The sequence below is a fragment of the Narcine bancroftii genome, chromosome 9 (assembly GCF_036971445.1).
Source record: "Narcine bancroftii isolate sNarBan1 chromosome 9, sNarBan1.hap1, whole genome shotgun sequence".
Classification (NCBI taxonomy): domain Eukaryota; kingdom Metazoa; phylum Chordata; class Chondrichthyes; order Torpediniformes; family Narcinidae; genus Narcine; species Narcine bancroftii.
In genome coordinates, this window is record NC_091477.1 from 41666342 (window position 1) to 41683489 (window position 17148).

Sequence of the window (17148 nt, forward strand, 5' to 3'; positions counted from 1 at the left end):
CATGAAAATGTTCTCTCTCATGATTCCTTTAAACTTCTTCCCCTTCACCCTTAACCTGTGTCCTCTAGTTTTTTATTGCTCCTAACCTCAGTGGAAAAAGCCTGCTTGCATTTACTCATTCTATACCCATCATAATTTTGTATACCTCTATCAAATCTGATCTCATTCTTCTACACTCCAGGGAATAAAATCCTAACCTGTTTAACCTTCCCTGTAAAACTCAGTTCTTCAAATCCTGGCAACATCCTTGAAAATCTTCTCTGCACCCTTTCAATTTTATTGATATCTTTCCTGTGAATAAGTGACAAAAACTGAACAAAATACTCTAAATTTGGCCTCACCAATGTCTTATCCAATTTTAGCATAAAATCTCAACTCCTATCCTCAATACTTTGATTTATGAAGGCTATTACAACCCTGAAAGTGACAGCACTTGCAAGGAATTTTGTATCTGCAATCCCAGATCTCTCTGTTCTGCCACACTCCTCAGTGCCCTACCATTTACTGTGTACATCCTACCTTGGTTTGTCCTTCCAAAGTTCAACTCCTCCCACTTGTCTGCATTAAATTCTCTCCTCCATTTTGGAGCCCATTTTTATAGCTGGCCTAGATTCCTCTTCAAGCTTTGAAAGCCTTCCTCGCTGTTCACTACACTTCCATTCTTTGTGCCATCTGCAAATTTGCTGATCAATTTAACCACATTATCATCCAGATCATTGATATAGATGACAAACAAGGGATCAGCATTGATCCCTGAGGCACAGCTCTAGTCACAGGCCTCCAGTGATGCACTCTTAGCTTCTGAAAAGCAAATATCTAATCCAATTTACTACCTCACCAAGAACAGAGAGACTGAACCTTCCTGACTAACCTCTCATTTGGAATCTTGTCAAATGCCATACTAAAATCCATGGAGACAACATTCATGGCCTTTTCTTCATCAACTTTCCTCAAAGATCTCCTACCGTGCACAAAGCCATGTTGACTATCCCTAATCAGTCCCCTTTTACCCATATCCTTGTATATCTGATCTCGTAGAACACCTTACAATAATTTACCCACTACTGACATCAGGCTCACCAGCCTATCATTTCCCATATTAATTTTTGAGTCTTTTTTTAAACAACAGAATAATATCATTCAACACCATTATTCCCTCAGTGTTGGTCAGTAAGTTCCAAACCCTGGATCTCTGCATATTCTTCTGCAACGGGATCCTTAATTTCCTCCTCAGAAGACTACAGTCAGTATGAATTGGAAACAATGTCTTCTCCTCATTGATCAACACAGGTGCACCTCAGAGATTAGCCCACTGCTCTACTCATTACACTCCTATGGCTGTGTGGCCAGACTTCATGGTCGTTGGCAGAATCACAAACAGGAACAAGTAAGTGTACAGGTGGGAGATAGATCAGCTCATTGAATGGTGACACAGCAACAACCTTGTGCTCAACATTAACAAAACCAAGGAGATGATTGTGGACTTCATGTGGAAGTCAGGAGAACACAAACCAGTCCTCATCAAGAGCTCAGTAGTGGAGAGGGTTAAGAACTTCAAATTCCTGGGTGTCATTATCTCTGAAGATCTGCCCTAGGGCTCCATGTCCCTGCAATCATGAAGAAGGCTCACCAGCAGCTATTCTTTATGAGATGTTTGAAGAGATTTTGTATATTAATGAAGACTCTTGAAAACTTCTACAGGTGAACCATGGAAAGCATACTGGCTGGTTGTATCACGGACTGCTCTGGAGGTGCCAATGCTCAGGACAAGTCCAAAGGTTTGTTAACTCGGCCTGCAACATCGCGGACACCAGTCCATTCCATTGAGGACATCTACAAGAAGCAGTGTCTTAAGAAAGCAGCCTCTGTCCGCAAAGACCCCCACCACCTAGGCCTTGCCCTCTTCACTCTGCTACCATCAGGAAAATGGTACAGGAGCCTGAAGACTAGCACTCAGCAGCACAAGGACAGCTTCTTCCCTGCTGCCATCAGATTTTTGATGATCAATGAACCAAAGACACTGTCTTACTTTGACTTTTCATGCAGTATTTTTATAGTTATTTATTTTTTAAGGTGGTTTATGTGAATGTTTGCTCCATGATACTGCTGCAAAATAATTAATTTCTTGACTTGTTCATGACAATAAATTCTGATTCTGAATATGAGCTACTCTCCAATCTTCCAGATCCTCATCCATGGTTTAGGGCATGTTAAATATATCTGCTAGGTCCCCTACAATTTCTAGACTAACTTCCTTCAAGGTTTGCAGGAATATTTTGACAGGCACAAGCGATTTATCCATTCTCATTAGATTTAAGGCAGAAAGCACCTCCTCTCCTTTAATCGGTGCATGTTTCATGACCTCACTGCTTGTTTGCCTCACTTTCATGGACCCTGTTTCCTGAATAAATACAGATGCAAAAAAATCCATTTAGGGTTTCCCCATCTCTTTTGGCTCCAAAGGCATGATTGGCGTAGCAGTCAGTGCCGTGCCTTTACAGCACCAGTGATTCATACTTGGGTTCAAATTCCACGCTGTCTGTAAGGAGTTTGTACGTTCTCCTTTGTTGGTTTTCTCCAGGGGCTCCGGTTTCCTCCTCCCACTGTTTGAAACGTATCGGGGGTTGTAGGTTAATTGGGATGTACGGATTTGAGGGCCAAAATGGTCTGCTTCGGTGTTGTATGTCTAAATTTAATTTTAAAAATTGGAAACAGCCGACCACTCTGATCTTTAAGAAGACTAATTTTGTCCCTTACTGTCCTTTGCTCTTAATATACCTGTAGAAGCCCTGAGGATTTTCCTTCACCTTGATTGCCAAAGCAACTTCGCACCTTCTTTTACCCCTCCTAATTTCTTGGTTTTTTTTGCATTTTTATACTCCTTAAGTACCTCATGTGCTCTTTGTTGCCAACACCTGCTGCATACCTCTCTCTTCTTCTTAACCAGATTCCAAATATCTTTTGAAAACCAAGGATCCTTATGCCTGTGAACTTTGACTTTAACATACAAATTCTATACTCTCAAAATTTCACCTTCAAAGTCCTCCCACTTAGATACCCCATTGTAGTCAGAAAACAACCTTTCCCAATTCATGCTTTCTAGTGCCTTTCTCATTTCCTCAAAAATGGCCTTTCACCAATTTAGAATCTTAACCTGGGGACCAGATCTATCCTTATCCATAATTATCTGGAGATTGATGGCATTATCATCAGAATACATGTCACCCGGAGATTCTTTTTTTCTGCAGGTGAGTCCGAATTACCACTTATTGGTAGTGCAACATAAACCTGTACACATTGCATACATGTAAACAAATAAAGAATTGTAAACATATACAAATGTAAAAAAACCAACTGTGCAATGCAGGGAACTAAAAAAAAATCAATAAAGTTCACAAGTAAGAGTCCTGAAAGGAGTCTCTGATTGAGTTTGTTGTTGAGGAGTCTGATGGTGGAGAGTTAGCAGCTGTTCCTGAACCTGGTGGTGCGAGTCTTGTGGCACTTATACCTCTTTCCTGATGGCAGCAGCGAGAACAAAGTGTGTGGATCCTTGATGAATGCTACTGCTCTCTGATGGCAATGTTCCCTGTAGATGTTCATGATAGTGGGGAGGGTTTTCCCTGTGATGTCCTGGGCTCTGTCCCACTACCTTTGGCAGGGATTTATGCTAAGGGGTCCCCATACCAAACCATGATTCAGCCAGTCAGCACACCATGCATCTGTAGAAATTTGCCAGGGTTTCTGGTGTCATACTAAACCTTTGCAAACGCCTGAGGAAGTAGAGGCACTGACGAGCTTTCTTCATGATGCCTTTAGTGTGTTGGATCCAGGAAAGATCCTCCAAGAAAGTGACTGTCAAGAACTTATACTCACTCGCTCCATCTCTGATCACTGGGCCCAAACTATTCACATATACCAGGGGTTTTCAAACTTTTTCTTTCCACTTACATGCCGCCTTAATTAATTCCTATGCCATAGGTGCTCTGCGATTAGTAAAGGATTACTTAAGGTGGTGAATGGAAAGAAAAAGTTTGAAAACCACTTTTTAATCGTATTTAATTGACTCATTATGTGCACAGATCAATGTAGTTCAATAAGGCGGTCAGGCAGTGCCACTTCATAGACACACAATTTACTGTATTTCAGTGGTCACCCATAGATAAATCTTAAAAGCTGTTTGCGTGTCAAACAGTATATTTTTTCCTCATTCAATCACATTAATAACCAAAAGAAAATATATTAACCCACCTTGACCAAAAATAAAGGGAGCTACTGATAATAACCAGGAAAATAATAAACAGCGAGTCAGCTTTGTTGTGGAGAAAATGAAATATTCCTATCTCCACTTTGGAAAGATGCATAACTGAATATTACATGGAAAAATTAAAGCCATGTCCACAATATAAACATAACAGTGCATTAAAAAGGTTAAGACACGGTAAATGATTTGCAAATTAAAAATTGATTTTGAAGGGAAAATGTTCCAAGAAACAGTGCAATGTAGAATTAATCACCAGTTTTGCAATTCAGTCCTTCAGAGATAGTAAAGCACATGATATAAACCATGCTTCTATTAGTCTTCCGCATTTCTGCAATTATTGACTCCTCATTGTTAACAGAATTATCTACATTCTTTTGATGCAATGCTTTTCTAGAAGTGTAGAATTTGACCTTACAGCATGTTATTTTACCTTATTGCATTATGTGGACCAGGGCTATCATGTTCAAGAATATATCTCCATGAACACTATTATTAGCCACCCTAATAATCCAGCCCACTAACTATTATTCTGCAATTATTGCTTGTAATGTGCAAATTTAGGTGAAAAAAATCTATGTAATCAGAGGACAGTGAAGCACCAAAGTCAGAAGATGCTGTGATTGTTGTAAAAACACAAAATTGCTGGAAGAACCCAGCAGATCTTGCAGCATCCATTGGAGGTAAAGATGTCTAACCAACGATTCAGGTCCGTTTATCCTGGTGAGTCGCTCCATATGCTACTATGATCAACAATTTGTGAGAATTTTTCACCTAACTAACTTATTCCTCATGTTTCACTTTTTTTGTCATCTCTAAGAAAATAATTGTAATATAAATGTTAGTAATGCCCCCCGCCCCCCCCCCCCCCCATACCTTCATTCACACAGAAGTAACATACCAGTTGAGGAATATATATGACTGGACATGACCTTTGCAAACTAGAACCACATAAAGATTATAGATTCATCAGTACATTGCCTGGCTCAGAGGACTTAATTATTGGGGGAGATTGGATAGGATGGGGCAGAGAAGGCTGAGGGGTGACCTGATCTTAAATTATCTTAAAGTATCTTAAATTGCAAGAGGCATAGTGAGAATATATTGGTTTAAGATGAGAGAAAGGAATAATAACTAGATTTAGGAGACATCCCAACAAGCAAGAAATGGAACGATATGGAGACATGGGATTAGTGCAGACTTTTGTGTTTCACTCTAGTGCAGGTGAGCAACAAGATTGGAATGGGTGCAGTGGGCTGACTACCCCACTTCTTTGCTGTACAACACAATGGCTCTGAATCTATGACATTAAATATGAAGTTGGAGATTCTGGCAGGTAACTGAAACCACAGCAATACACAATACCCTGTATGTCTGGTGAATTTAATTGATGACTTTCATGTATGATATCCTTCAGGATTCCAAAGTAGTTATTGTTGAATCATTAATTGTCTAATCAAGGTTGCGGTAAAGGCTTCTTGATATGAGAGTATGATAATGTGAGGGGGCTGGATGAGTACATGGATGTGAGGGGGTTGGATGAGTACATGGATGTAAGGGGGTTGGATGAGTACATGGATGTAAGGGGGTTGGAGGGTTATGGGCAAGGAGCAGGTAGGTGGAACTAGTGGAGTTTCACTTAAGTCGGCGCGGACTAGAAGGGCCGATATGGCCTGTTTCCATACTGTAATTGTTATATGGTTAAAGATTGTGAAGACCGAAGAATTCAATTTAGATTACTTACAACTTAGCTAGTATAACCACCTGGAAGCAAAGTTGCAATAAAACCTGGGACACGTAAAAGGGAATGAAAGTACTCATTTCACCTATCACGATTGATTGCATCTCACGCAAACTGAAGCAAAAAAGGTAGACAACAATCCCTCCAGGCAGATGGATCAAGACATTCAAAACAGTTATCAACCAGTGCTGTTAAAAAGTCTGTAATCCAGCAAACTGAACATCTGTCCATTAAAATGAAATTCCTTTCATATCTGTTATTCTTGTACCAAAGGGCTTACTGCAGTTGAAGTCATGCGCTACTAAAAAAAATAAGTAGCGGCCTGTTTGACATTTAAATATTTGTTGCAAAATATGGGAACACTCCCATGATTTTCTTTTTTTTTTCTTCAGGACTGGAACACATACCTGAAGATAGGATTTAATTTGATGCCATATGGTTCACAGTCAACAGCAGCTTTGTAGGTTGGGTAAACTTTTACATAGAAAACCTTTCATGAATTGGCAGTCACTAATTTAGCTAAAGGAAATACCTGCATGGTAGAGGAACCTAAATGAAAATGGCCATCTCGAATTGATTGGAGACACACAAGGGGAGTACAGATAGTGGAATCTGTAGTGTAACACAATCTGGTCAAGCAGCATCAGTAGGATTAAAAGGAACTATCGATATTTTGGGTCAAAACCATTAGTTCAGACTAGAAATGTGGAGAAGAGGAGCGAGCGTAAAGTGGACAGGTTGAGAAAGATGGAGGACAGGAGCCCATGTGGGATTGGTGAATCAGGAAGAGGGGAAAAATGATGAATTGACGCACTAGATTGGCAGAAGCCAGACAAAGGGGGAGAAAACCAAAGGGGTCAGGTGGAGAGAGTGGACAAAGTCAACAGGTGCTGAAGTGTGATATGAAGGGAAGGTGACAATGGTGGCATAAAGAGCATTCAGATGGATTAGAAGCACGGAAGGGCTAAGAAGTCTTTCAGCAGATCATTGGACAGGTAGATGCATTGATTGGACATTGGCTGACTCACACCTGAAATGATATACTTATTCTTGAAAAGCAGCAGGCGTGTATGATTAAATGCAGATATTTTAAGGTTCAAGAATGTTCGAGCTGGACAAAAATGTAAATTAATTAAACATCAAATATATTTTTGTTTATAATTTCTATATATGGGCCTTTTTAATTGCATCTGTGTGCCCATCCTGAGAGTCCATTGTCTTAACATGTCTTGAAGTCATAATACAAGCTTACAACAGAACTGCTGAGGAGTAGGGCTAGAGTGAGGGAAGGATGAAGGACACATGAGAAAGGTTCCCAGCATTAAGATGTTTAGGGAAGGAGACTCGGGATGCAATTAAAACGATGGGAGGGAGGCAGTAGGCAGGGCCACTGATCTTTAGAGTAAATTTGACCCAACACTTCTTTGTGGGAACTGAAGGGGCAGTGCTCCCAGAGCTGCTGTAATGGCAGCGATGTCGCTGGTGCAGACCTATGGGAGTGGGGAGCGGACACAGAGCGCTGCTCTGAAGAGTTCAATTACACAGTCCTAATACTGACAGCTCTGTACAGCTCTGTACAGGTTTTAAATGGTCTGTTACAAGAGCCAACAGTATTTGTAAGTAAAATTCTGCAACCGCAGATGGTGGCACTTTTGCTTGGCAGAGGCCATGAGGGGTTGCAGACTCTGGAGAGCAGTGGCCTGGTGCAGGGCACCAAAATTGTGGAGAAATGTCCCACGTTGAAAAGGAGAAGCAGAGGAAATGACCCTACAGGGAAGGTGACCATGGCAGTGAAGCAGCAAGGGGCTCAGCGGCTGAGGGACCTGCACAGGCTGAGGTAGGCTTGCGGCCGGGGAACCCCCACAAGCGGTCATTTACTGGAGTCTGGCTTATGGGAAACAGTAGAAGAATTGGGATTCAAGAAGGTGCTTAGGGCAAGCAGGGCTCCTGAAGGCATCCTGATTGTATCAGAGGATTGGATCTGGAGCTCCGGTTGCCGACAGATTGAACAGGAGACTTTGAAGCTGCAGAGGCTGTGGAAATACTGGAGTGACTCTGTAGGGACTCTCTTTTCCTTCTCTTTCTTACTGTAAGGGGTGCTTTGCGACACTCATGGTGACTCTGCCTGACAACAGGCACAAGGCAATTTCATGTGATACTAAATATTGTGCACTATTACATGAAAATAAAGGAACCTTGAATTTTGAATTTCCTGTCTAGAAATAAAACAAAATATCTCAAACCTGTATCCTCAGCCCTCTTGTGGTCTTCCTACACTAGGCTTTGACTTTTTCAGCCCCAGGCTTTGAATACATTTCTTACTGTTGAAGTAATGTCAGTCTGAATTACCCCATTTGCATTCCATTGTCTATCCTATCTGCCTATGTATCCCAAAGTCCATAAAATAAACTTGTTCCTGAAGCAGTTGGTCTCTCTTTACTGATCAGGCACAGGAGGTTAAAATCAGAAGCATTAACTCTCCGATGACCCTCCAAATGATAATTCCCAGATCAACACCCATCCATTGCCAACCCTTTTATTAGATGCCTGCTTCGTCTGTTCATTTAAAATTAAAGCAACAGATATTAACAAATGTACTGGAAGTATGGGGAAAACCATTAAAGCATGCAACATACATAAACTTTATTTTCCTATTGCAGTGAATACGAATTCACTGACTGTGTGTAGATGGCTGGCCTCTCCTTTGGCTCCGCCCCCCCACCCCAATATTAACCCTGGTTTTCCCATCTTACCTCAGAATCACCCGAGGACTATTGTGTCTACCGGCCATTGATTGGAAGTTATTTAAAGCACGTTTGTGCTCTTCTCAAGTCTCTGAATAAAATTGTATTACACCTATTTCATCCAAGGCAGATAAATAAGATGTTACGCCAAGCCATAGTAATTGAATAAACTGTGCCCAGAGATCTGATTTCTTCCATTTCAGACAGCAAATAAATATGAAGGATTAAAAATTAAAACACAGAAATGCTGGAGGAACTCAAGCAGGTCTGTGTTTTTACGACAATCACAGCGTCTACAGACATTTGTGCTTCACTCGATTAAAAAGTCAGGAAACTTCTAACTTCCATCTTCTAGCTTAAATTGATTGGTTCTATCCACAACAATTTAGGTTCTCGATCTGGAATTGATGTCAATACAAATGCAACTATCAGAGTCAGGAACAAATCCCCCCCTCCCTTGACTGGAGCCCATCAATAGAGCAAACACTTTCCACAATCTGCGTATGATACAGGATTGTATCATACCATTGAAAACTTTTTTTTTGTTGGGGTGCCATACAAAGTTCTACAAAAAGCGTTTAATTAAGGCTCTACAGAAATGGAGAACTATGGAGAATTAAAGTTATTTGTCAACTAAAAGCTCAGAGTCAGTCTTGCGGACTGCAAGGTGGTCATAGTCAAAGAGTCTTGCAGTATGGAAATAGGCCCATAGGCCCAGCTTTACCATGACAAAAAACATGCTGTCCTAATTCATATGCCAAATGCAAGGGAGATTATTAGCAAGCCTAGTTCGATAGCTAAAATGGAGTTGCAAAGGAGGCACCTTGTTCAAGCACTGGGAAAGACTAAGATGCACTGGTAAGGAAAATCTTCGTTTAAGGCCTGCTGCTCAATGAATTGCCCATGTCTTCTATTGGCCTTGGATGTGCAAAAGGCATCAAAATACAGGTTGCCGATTATTTGATGTCACTCAACGTGTCTCACAGTTCAAAACCAAATCAATGCTTCACATGGAAGGTGTGATAGTACAGATTCTATCACCAATGTGTATACGTACAGATTGTAGTGTAGGATGACTGTGATTGACTGAGAGTGTAGCCACACCTACTGGCAGGTCTTAAAGGATTGCTCCTAGCCAGACCAGGTCATTCTGGACTGGTTGGCCTACATGTGATATGCTCCAGTCTTTTAGTTAATAGAAGCCTTGGTTTGGATCAACAAGTCTTTGGTTCTTTCGACACGCTCTACAGAGGGTTTACACTGGAATGTAAGAAAGATGTAAAATAATAAGTTGTATCTAATTGGTTATAGTAACAGCATAAATGCATTCATGCAGGAAGCAAGGCAGATTTTTCCAAAGCTCATATTATTTATAACTTTCTCATAATGTGCTATCAATTGCAAATTGTTTGAAATTTTATATGTGCCGAGACCTTTTTTGAAAATGCAAACATTGCTGCATCCCACTGACATTATTCAATGTAAAATGAATTGTAATAAGTGCCTCAGGATAAGAAGGCACATTTCAATCAAAGTTATTGTAAAGTATACAGAACAAGTTGAGGAAAATACAATGGTTGTTAAAAAAAGTATAAACTATGAGATGAGAAGAAAATTATAAGTATGCGTTAGAAAAATGAGTTTTAAGTTGAATCCACGAAACACAATGGAAATGTTTGTATTTTAATTTGTAGGGTTTTGAAATTGTGTTCCATGCCTTCTTGTGTCAATGACACATACACACACACATTCACTGAGATGGAGAGAACATCAGGAACCAGCCAAGAATTCTGCTGGCACTAACTTCAAGTTCAAAGAATTCCTCTAAAGGATTGAAACATACACAGTGAGCTGCAAGATGCTTTAGATTACCATCCTTATCCACACCTTTCCTCTGAATGTTGGACAGATACACATACATGAACACAAGGGTTTCAAAAACCATACTTGGCATGTGAAAGCTTGTGTTGTTTTCTGAAGGTGGATGTGATAACATAAGAACTTAGGAAACAAAAGGAGAGAACCCTTTCTCTAGCATTTGATATGTCTGTGACTGATCTTTTAGTACAATAATATATTGAATTTTCTTAACATCTAAACAATCATGATTGAGCCTCTACAGCCCTCTTGGGTAGATCCTTCCAAACGTTGACCTCCCTCTGAGTGTAGTAATTACTTCTCAGTAAATAGCCAATGTGTTATTTTGAGACTGTGACATTTGGATTATGTATACCCGAGATAGCGGAAATATGTTTCCAACTATCCTTTTAAGATCTGGAATAAATATGTCCATTTCATAAAATAGCTTTTTATTCTTGAGAATTCTCAAAAGGATAGAGTGTCTATGCTTAATCTGTCCTCACAGGACCCCACCCTTCTTCTTCCCCCCCGCCCCCACCTGTCTTGCACTCCCAAACCTAGAAAACGAATGTAGTTGCCAAATCTCTGAAAAAAAAGCTGAAAATATCCAGACTAGCAGGAAACATCTAAGGAGAGATAAGTAGGGCTGAATACTTAGCCCCCTGCTCTACTCACTTTGCACCTACAAATGTGTGGCTCAGTACAACAATAACACCATCGATAAATTTCAATAAAGGTGCGATGAGTCAACATACAGGAGGGATACTTGGCAAAATGAATCAATGTCACCAAAACCAAGGTGCTGATTGTGCACCTTTAGGAAGGAAAAACCAGAGGTGTACGATCTAGTGATCATTGGGCGATCAGAGGTGGGAAGTGAAGCAAATTTAAATTCCTGGGAGTCACTATCTCGGAGGACCTTATCTGGGCCCAACTTATGCATGGTATTGTGAAGAAAGCACCTCAGAGCCACTACTTTCTCACGAGTTTTCGTAAGCACATTTTCACTAATCTAATGCTGGCCTGATTCCATTGAGAAATATGGCATTGCACCTAATGCCTTTCATCAATAAATCCTTAGAATTCTCACATACTTCAGCACAGACCCATTGTCGGGGCTCTTTCATATTTTTTATCATTCAAGAGTACTAATGGTGACACAGGAAGAGCATGACCTCATTCCACTTAACATAGAACACTACAGCACAGTACAGGTTCTTTGGCCCTCAATGTTGTGCAGACCCATACATTCCTTTTCAAAAGTACTAAACCCACCTTACACTGTATTTTTACTTCATCCATTTGCCTGTCTAAGGGTCTCTTAAAAGCCCCTAATGTTTCAGCCTCCACCACCATCCCTGGCAAGGTATTTTAGGAACCCATAACTCTATGTGTAAAAAAAACTTACCCCTGTTGTCTCCCCTAAATTTACTTCCCCTAACTTTATGCATATGTCCTCTGGTGTTTGCCATTCCTGCCCAGGGAAACTAGCTTTGGCTGTCCACCCTATCTATGCCTCTCAAAATCTTGTAGTCATCTATTAAGTCTCCTCTCATCCTTCTATGCACCAAAGAGAAAAGTCCCATCTCTGCTAACCTTGCCTCATAAAACTTATTTTCCAATTCAGGCAACATTCTGGTAAATCTCCTCCGCACCCTCTCCATAGCTTCCATATCCTTCCTATAATAAGGTGACCAGAACTAAACACAATATTCTGAGTGTGGTCTCACCAGAGATTTGTCGAGTTGCAACATGACCTCACTACTCCTGAACTCAGTCTCCCTATTAATGAAGCCCAGCATCTCATTGGCCTTCTTAACTATCTTAAACCCTAAGGTCCCTCTGTTCATCCATACTCTTAAGCAACTAACCATTAATTCTGTACTCAGCCTTCTGGTTAGTCCTTCCAAAATGCATCACTTCACACTTATTTGGATTGAACTCCATCTGCCACTTTTCTGCCCAACTCTGCATCCTGTCAAAGGAGTTAAGGGTTATGGGGATAAGGCTGGAAAGGGGTACTGATAGTAGTGATCAGCCATGATCTGTAAAATGGCGGTGCTGGATCTACGGGCCGAAGGGCCTACTCCAGCTCCTATTGTCTATTGTCTGTCTATATCCTCTTGCAACCTTTGACAACCTTCAGCTCCATCCACAACTCTTCCAACCTTTGTGTCATCCGTTAACTTAATGCCCCATCCTTCACCTCCATCCAGGTTATTTATAAAAATCACAAGGAGCAGGAGTCCCAGAACAGATCCTTGCTTCACTTCACTAGTCACCGACCTCCAGTCAGAATACTTTCTTTCCACTACTTCTCTTTGCTTTCTTCCTGCAAGCCAACTTGGGAAATATTTGCTTTGGAAATTAAAGTGAAGGCAGCTATTTGTATATAAAATAGCTTTTGTACATAATTCTGCAATGTTTCTCTCAGAATTTAATTTATATTTTATTTATTCTCTTTCAAGTTTTTCATATCTCAATTACAGGAGAAAGTGTAACCCTTTGAACCTGTCCTGCTTCCAAGATCTTCAGTTATTGAATAAGGTTGTTCTGACCCTATTCAAGTTCCCTCACAAAATGTCACCACAACAATCCTAATGCACAACTTTCCTCTTTCCTAATTTATTCCTCTTGTTGGAATAAATTATTGCTCATCCAAGAGTTAACATAGCAGGAGACTTTATTGTGGGGAGGAAAAGAGGTGTGGAGAGGCCTAGAGCTGCTCTGGTTCAAGCAGGATGGCCTCTAGGCTATCGCTGCTTTGGCTACCTTACAGGGTGGGAAAGCACAGAAAGTTTGTAATTCATTAATCCATTTGCTTTCAACCAACACAAGTACATCTCCTGGGACATTAGAGAACAGAATAATGGGCTGAAGTGATAAGCCAGAAGTCCTTTTAAACAGTGATATCAAAAGCCATGATACTCACAATTTGAGCCCAGACAATTAAAATGCACTTTGTGCTGCCATAGAAATCTGCATTGCAGTCTGCTAAAGCCACTGTCCAAAACTGCAGGTGAGCAGATGGAGGTCATTTTCTTTTAAATTTAAAAATGCTGAATCTTACATCTAAGAGAATAGGTTACACGGAATTTTAGTTGGGATTGTTTTGTGAGTTTGCACAGACTTTTTTGGGTGAAATGTTGTAAAAAAAATCATGATATTTATCTGCACACATCCCTGGTTCTGAGCTGCTGAGACTCCTTGGGATGACCTATCAGTATCCCGGCAAGGTTTCCAGAACCCTACACATCTGGTTAAAGGTAGGGAGCAGCTCCATCTTCATACACCTTACACTCTGAAAACATAGTAAAAGAATATTTTTTCTATCTTTTGTCATCCCAAGACATTTTACAGTCAATTACGTATGTTTAAAGCATAGTCAATGTTTAATAGTGGAAAGGCTGTACACAGCAATCTTCCAGAAACACAAATATAGAAATACATCCAAATAATGGTGTAGGTTCAGAGAATGATACATTTGTGAGCATATAGGATAGTTCCTCTTCTCCCATTGATAAAAGTGCCATGGTATTTTAACATTCATGTGAAAAAATGGAAAGGCAGCACCTCTAACAGTACAGCAATCCCACTGTATGGTACCATGATTTCTGTATTCCTGTGTCTAGGATGAAACAAGCCCTCTTGATATATCACTCCCATGCCATGACAACTGATCTACTGACCTGTTCTGTAAGTGTCATTACAGAATGTCTTTGATATGCTTGATAAAAGTATCATTGCTGAGGGACCTCAGACAAAATGCACGTGCTCCCCCAATCTCATGCAGCTCTATGCTAACATTGAATTTCCTGCCATGTTCTAGTCCATGGTATTTCCGAATGGCAGCAACAGACATACCTGTTTAGCAGGAAACTGAGATGCAGTGGTAAAAAATCGTGACATTTATCTTCACACATCCCTGGTTCAGGGCTCTAAGATTCCTTGGGATGACCTATCAGTTTCCTGGCAGGAATTCCAGAACATTACACATCTGGTTAAAGGCAGGCAGCAGTTCCATCTCTATACACCTTGCACTCTGAAGAAAAATATCTTTTTTTTTCTATCATTTGTCATCCCAAGACATTTCACAATCAGGAGGAAGTCAGAGGAACACGACCCAGTCCTCAACGAGGGCTTAGTAGTGGAGACGGTCAAGAACCTCAAATTCCTGAGTGTCAACATCTCTGAGGATCAGTCCTGGAACCTCCACATTGATTCAATCACAAAGAAGGCTCACCAGCAGCTATACTTTGTGAGGTGTCTGAGGCGGTTCAGTATGGCACTGAAGCCTCTCATAAATTTCTACAGGTGTAAAATGCAGAGCATTCTGGCTGGTTGCATCACTGCCTGGTATGGAGATTCCAACTCTCAGGACAAGAATAAACTCCAGAGAGTTGTTAACTCAGCCTGTGACATCACAGGCACCAGACTTCACTCTATCGAGGCAGTCTCTATCCTCAAAGACCCTTCTTCACTCTGCTACCATTAGGGAAAAGGTACAGGATCCTAAAGACGAGCACTCAGCGGCAGAGGGACAGCTTCTTCCCCACTGCCATTAGATTCCTGAATAATCAATGACTGAACCAATGACACTAAATTTCATGACTTGTTCATGACAATAAATCCTGATTCTGAAAAGGATTCCAGATAAAATTCTATCAACATGCATTTATTTCTTTTAGGAATTATTTCATGACTAGCTTTGTTACACCCTTCAGCTACCACAAATAAATAAAAAAAAATCAATGTACACATCAGCAGTAAAATAAAACATTAATTTGAAAATAACCCCACTATTTACATCCTCCATACATCTATAAAACCAGTGGAAAAGACATCAATTCAACTCTGATTAGTTTGTGTTGTTTAAGTTTTATTCTGGGAACACTGCTCCTCTGGCTCTGTAAGAAACTGAAGCTATTGTTAAACCAAAGAGGATCACAATACATGTATGGTTTTTGGATTGTAATGGCACAATCAAGGAATTTTGCCACTACATGGGCAGTCTAAAAAGGAATATGCAGGAGTTTTGAGTCCATTCCTGCTCTGCGATTTATCCTGCAGGAATCCTACAACTTTTTGGAGGAAGCCTGTAGTGTAAATCGTGCTGGGAAAAATTTGTTGATGGTCATCCATTCTACCGTGCATCCAACCACCGGGACTCAGGCACTTGGAGTCTAAAAAAGATAAGAACCTTAATATTTTATCAAAAGCAGACTGGATATTGGCTCAGAGACAGAAGAAGGAAAAAGAGTAGGTTTAAGTTTGGGATTATCTTTGGTTTTGGTACATTTTCAGACCACAGTCATCCTGATTAGATATCGTACAAGCAGAGCTGGGGTGGAGTTAGATGCACCCAGTGCATGGGTAGATGAGATGAGATTAGTGGATTGGGTCAGATGATGAGATGAAGAGACTCATCATGAGAGATGCAAATAGTAGTTAACAGGTGAATTCAAGTTCATTTTTAGATTGTTATGCTTTGCTCTGTGAATTAAGATCAGTAATTTAAGTTGTTATCAACAGTATCAAAGTTGATAAAAAGAAATGATGGATATGTAGGAGATAATTTTCTATTCATATCTATTAATACAACTTTCACCACTGATAATGTTTTGCTATCTCTAGCTTGCCTCAACCACCAGATGGACACCACTTGTTAGCTGAGGTACATGGGTCATGGAGGTCACAGAAATCAGGTTAGTGACATCTGTGAAAACCAGAAGTGATTGGGCTCAGGGAGAGTTGGATGACCAATCACAAATCCATCTATATTTAGGAGTTAAAATAACCTGATGAAATCTGTTTAATCTAGGTGCAAACCAATGACTTTGCATAAAACTGTGCAGAGCCACCCATGAATTATTTTAAGGTATGTTTTAGATTTAAAAGTACAATAGACATGTTTAACCCTAGAAACGTATTCTATTTATAAAAAAATAAATTAACTGATGGTTTTCTATAAAGTATGCAATAAATCTATCTTTGTTTTCCTGTTAATACAATTAAGAACAGAGCTAATGTTTCAGGCCTGAGCAAAGTGCACAGACCCAAATCGATGGGTTCCTTGAACTTCCTATGGATACTATGTGACCTGCTGATTTGTGCATTACACCAGAACAGAGCCAATTATTGGTTCTCACTTATAGGTTTATCCAAATGGCTTTTTTTTTTAAGTTTGAGACCTATAAATTGCTAAAACTGAACTAAACTGCAAAGTCTGTTTATTGATCATGGGAATAATAATTTACATTTATATAGATCCCTTCACACCTACAGGACATCACAAAATGCTTCAGTCAATAACATTCTCTTGACCTGTTCCTTTGAAAGGAAACATTTCAACCATTTTTGCATAACAGTGTCCCACCAAGGACAATGAGAAGGAGAACCAGCTAATATATTTTCAAGATTTTTGAATGATGGTTACAAAACAATGAGGGTTCTCCCAGTCAACATCAAATGGTGCCTTCTGAGTCTTTATTACTGAACTGAGTGGATAATCAGTTCCTGGAGTGACAGCTGTAAATATTTTATGC

The 17148-nt window shown here is 40.2% G+C and overlaps 1 long non-coding RNA gene across 1 annotated transcript in view; it reads left to right on the forward strand.

Annotated features, from left to right (window-relative positions):
- The window catches only part of LOC138742892 (uncharacterized), a 115326-nt gene extending 99031 nt beyond the window's left edge, over positions 1-16295 (forward strand). The window contains exon 5 of the long non-coding RNA XR_011344500.1: positions 16238-16295. This is a non-coding gene — a long non-coding RNA (uncharacterized lncRNA). The remainder of the gene's footprint in view (positions 1-16237) is intronic.
- The last annotated feature ends 853 nt before the right edge of the window (positions 16296-17148 follow it).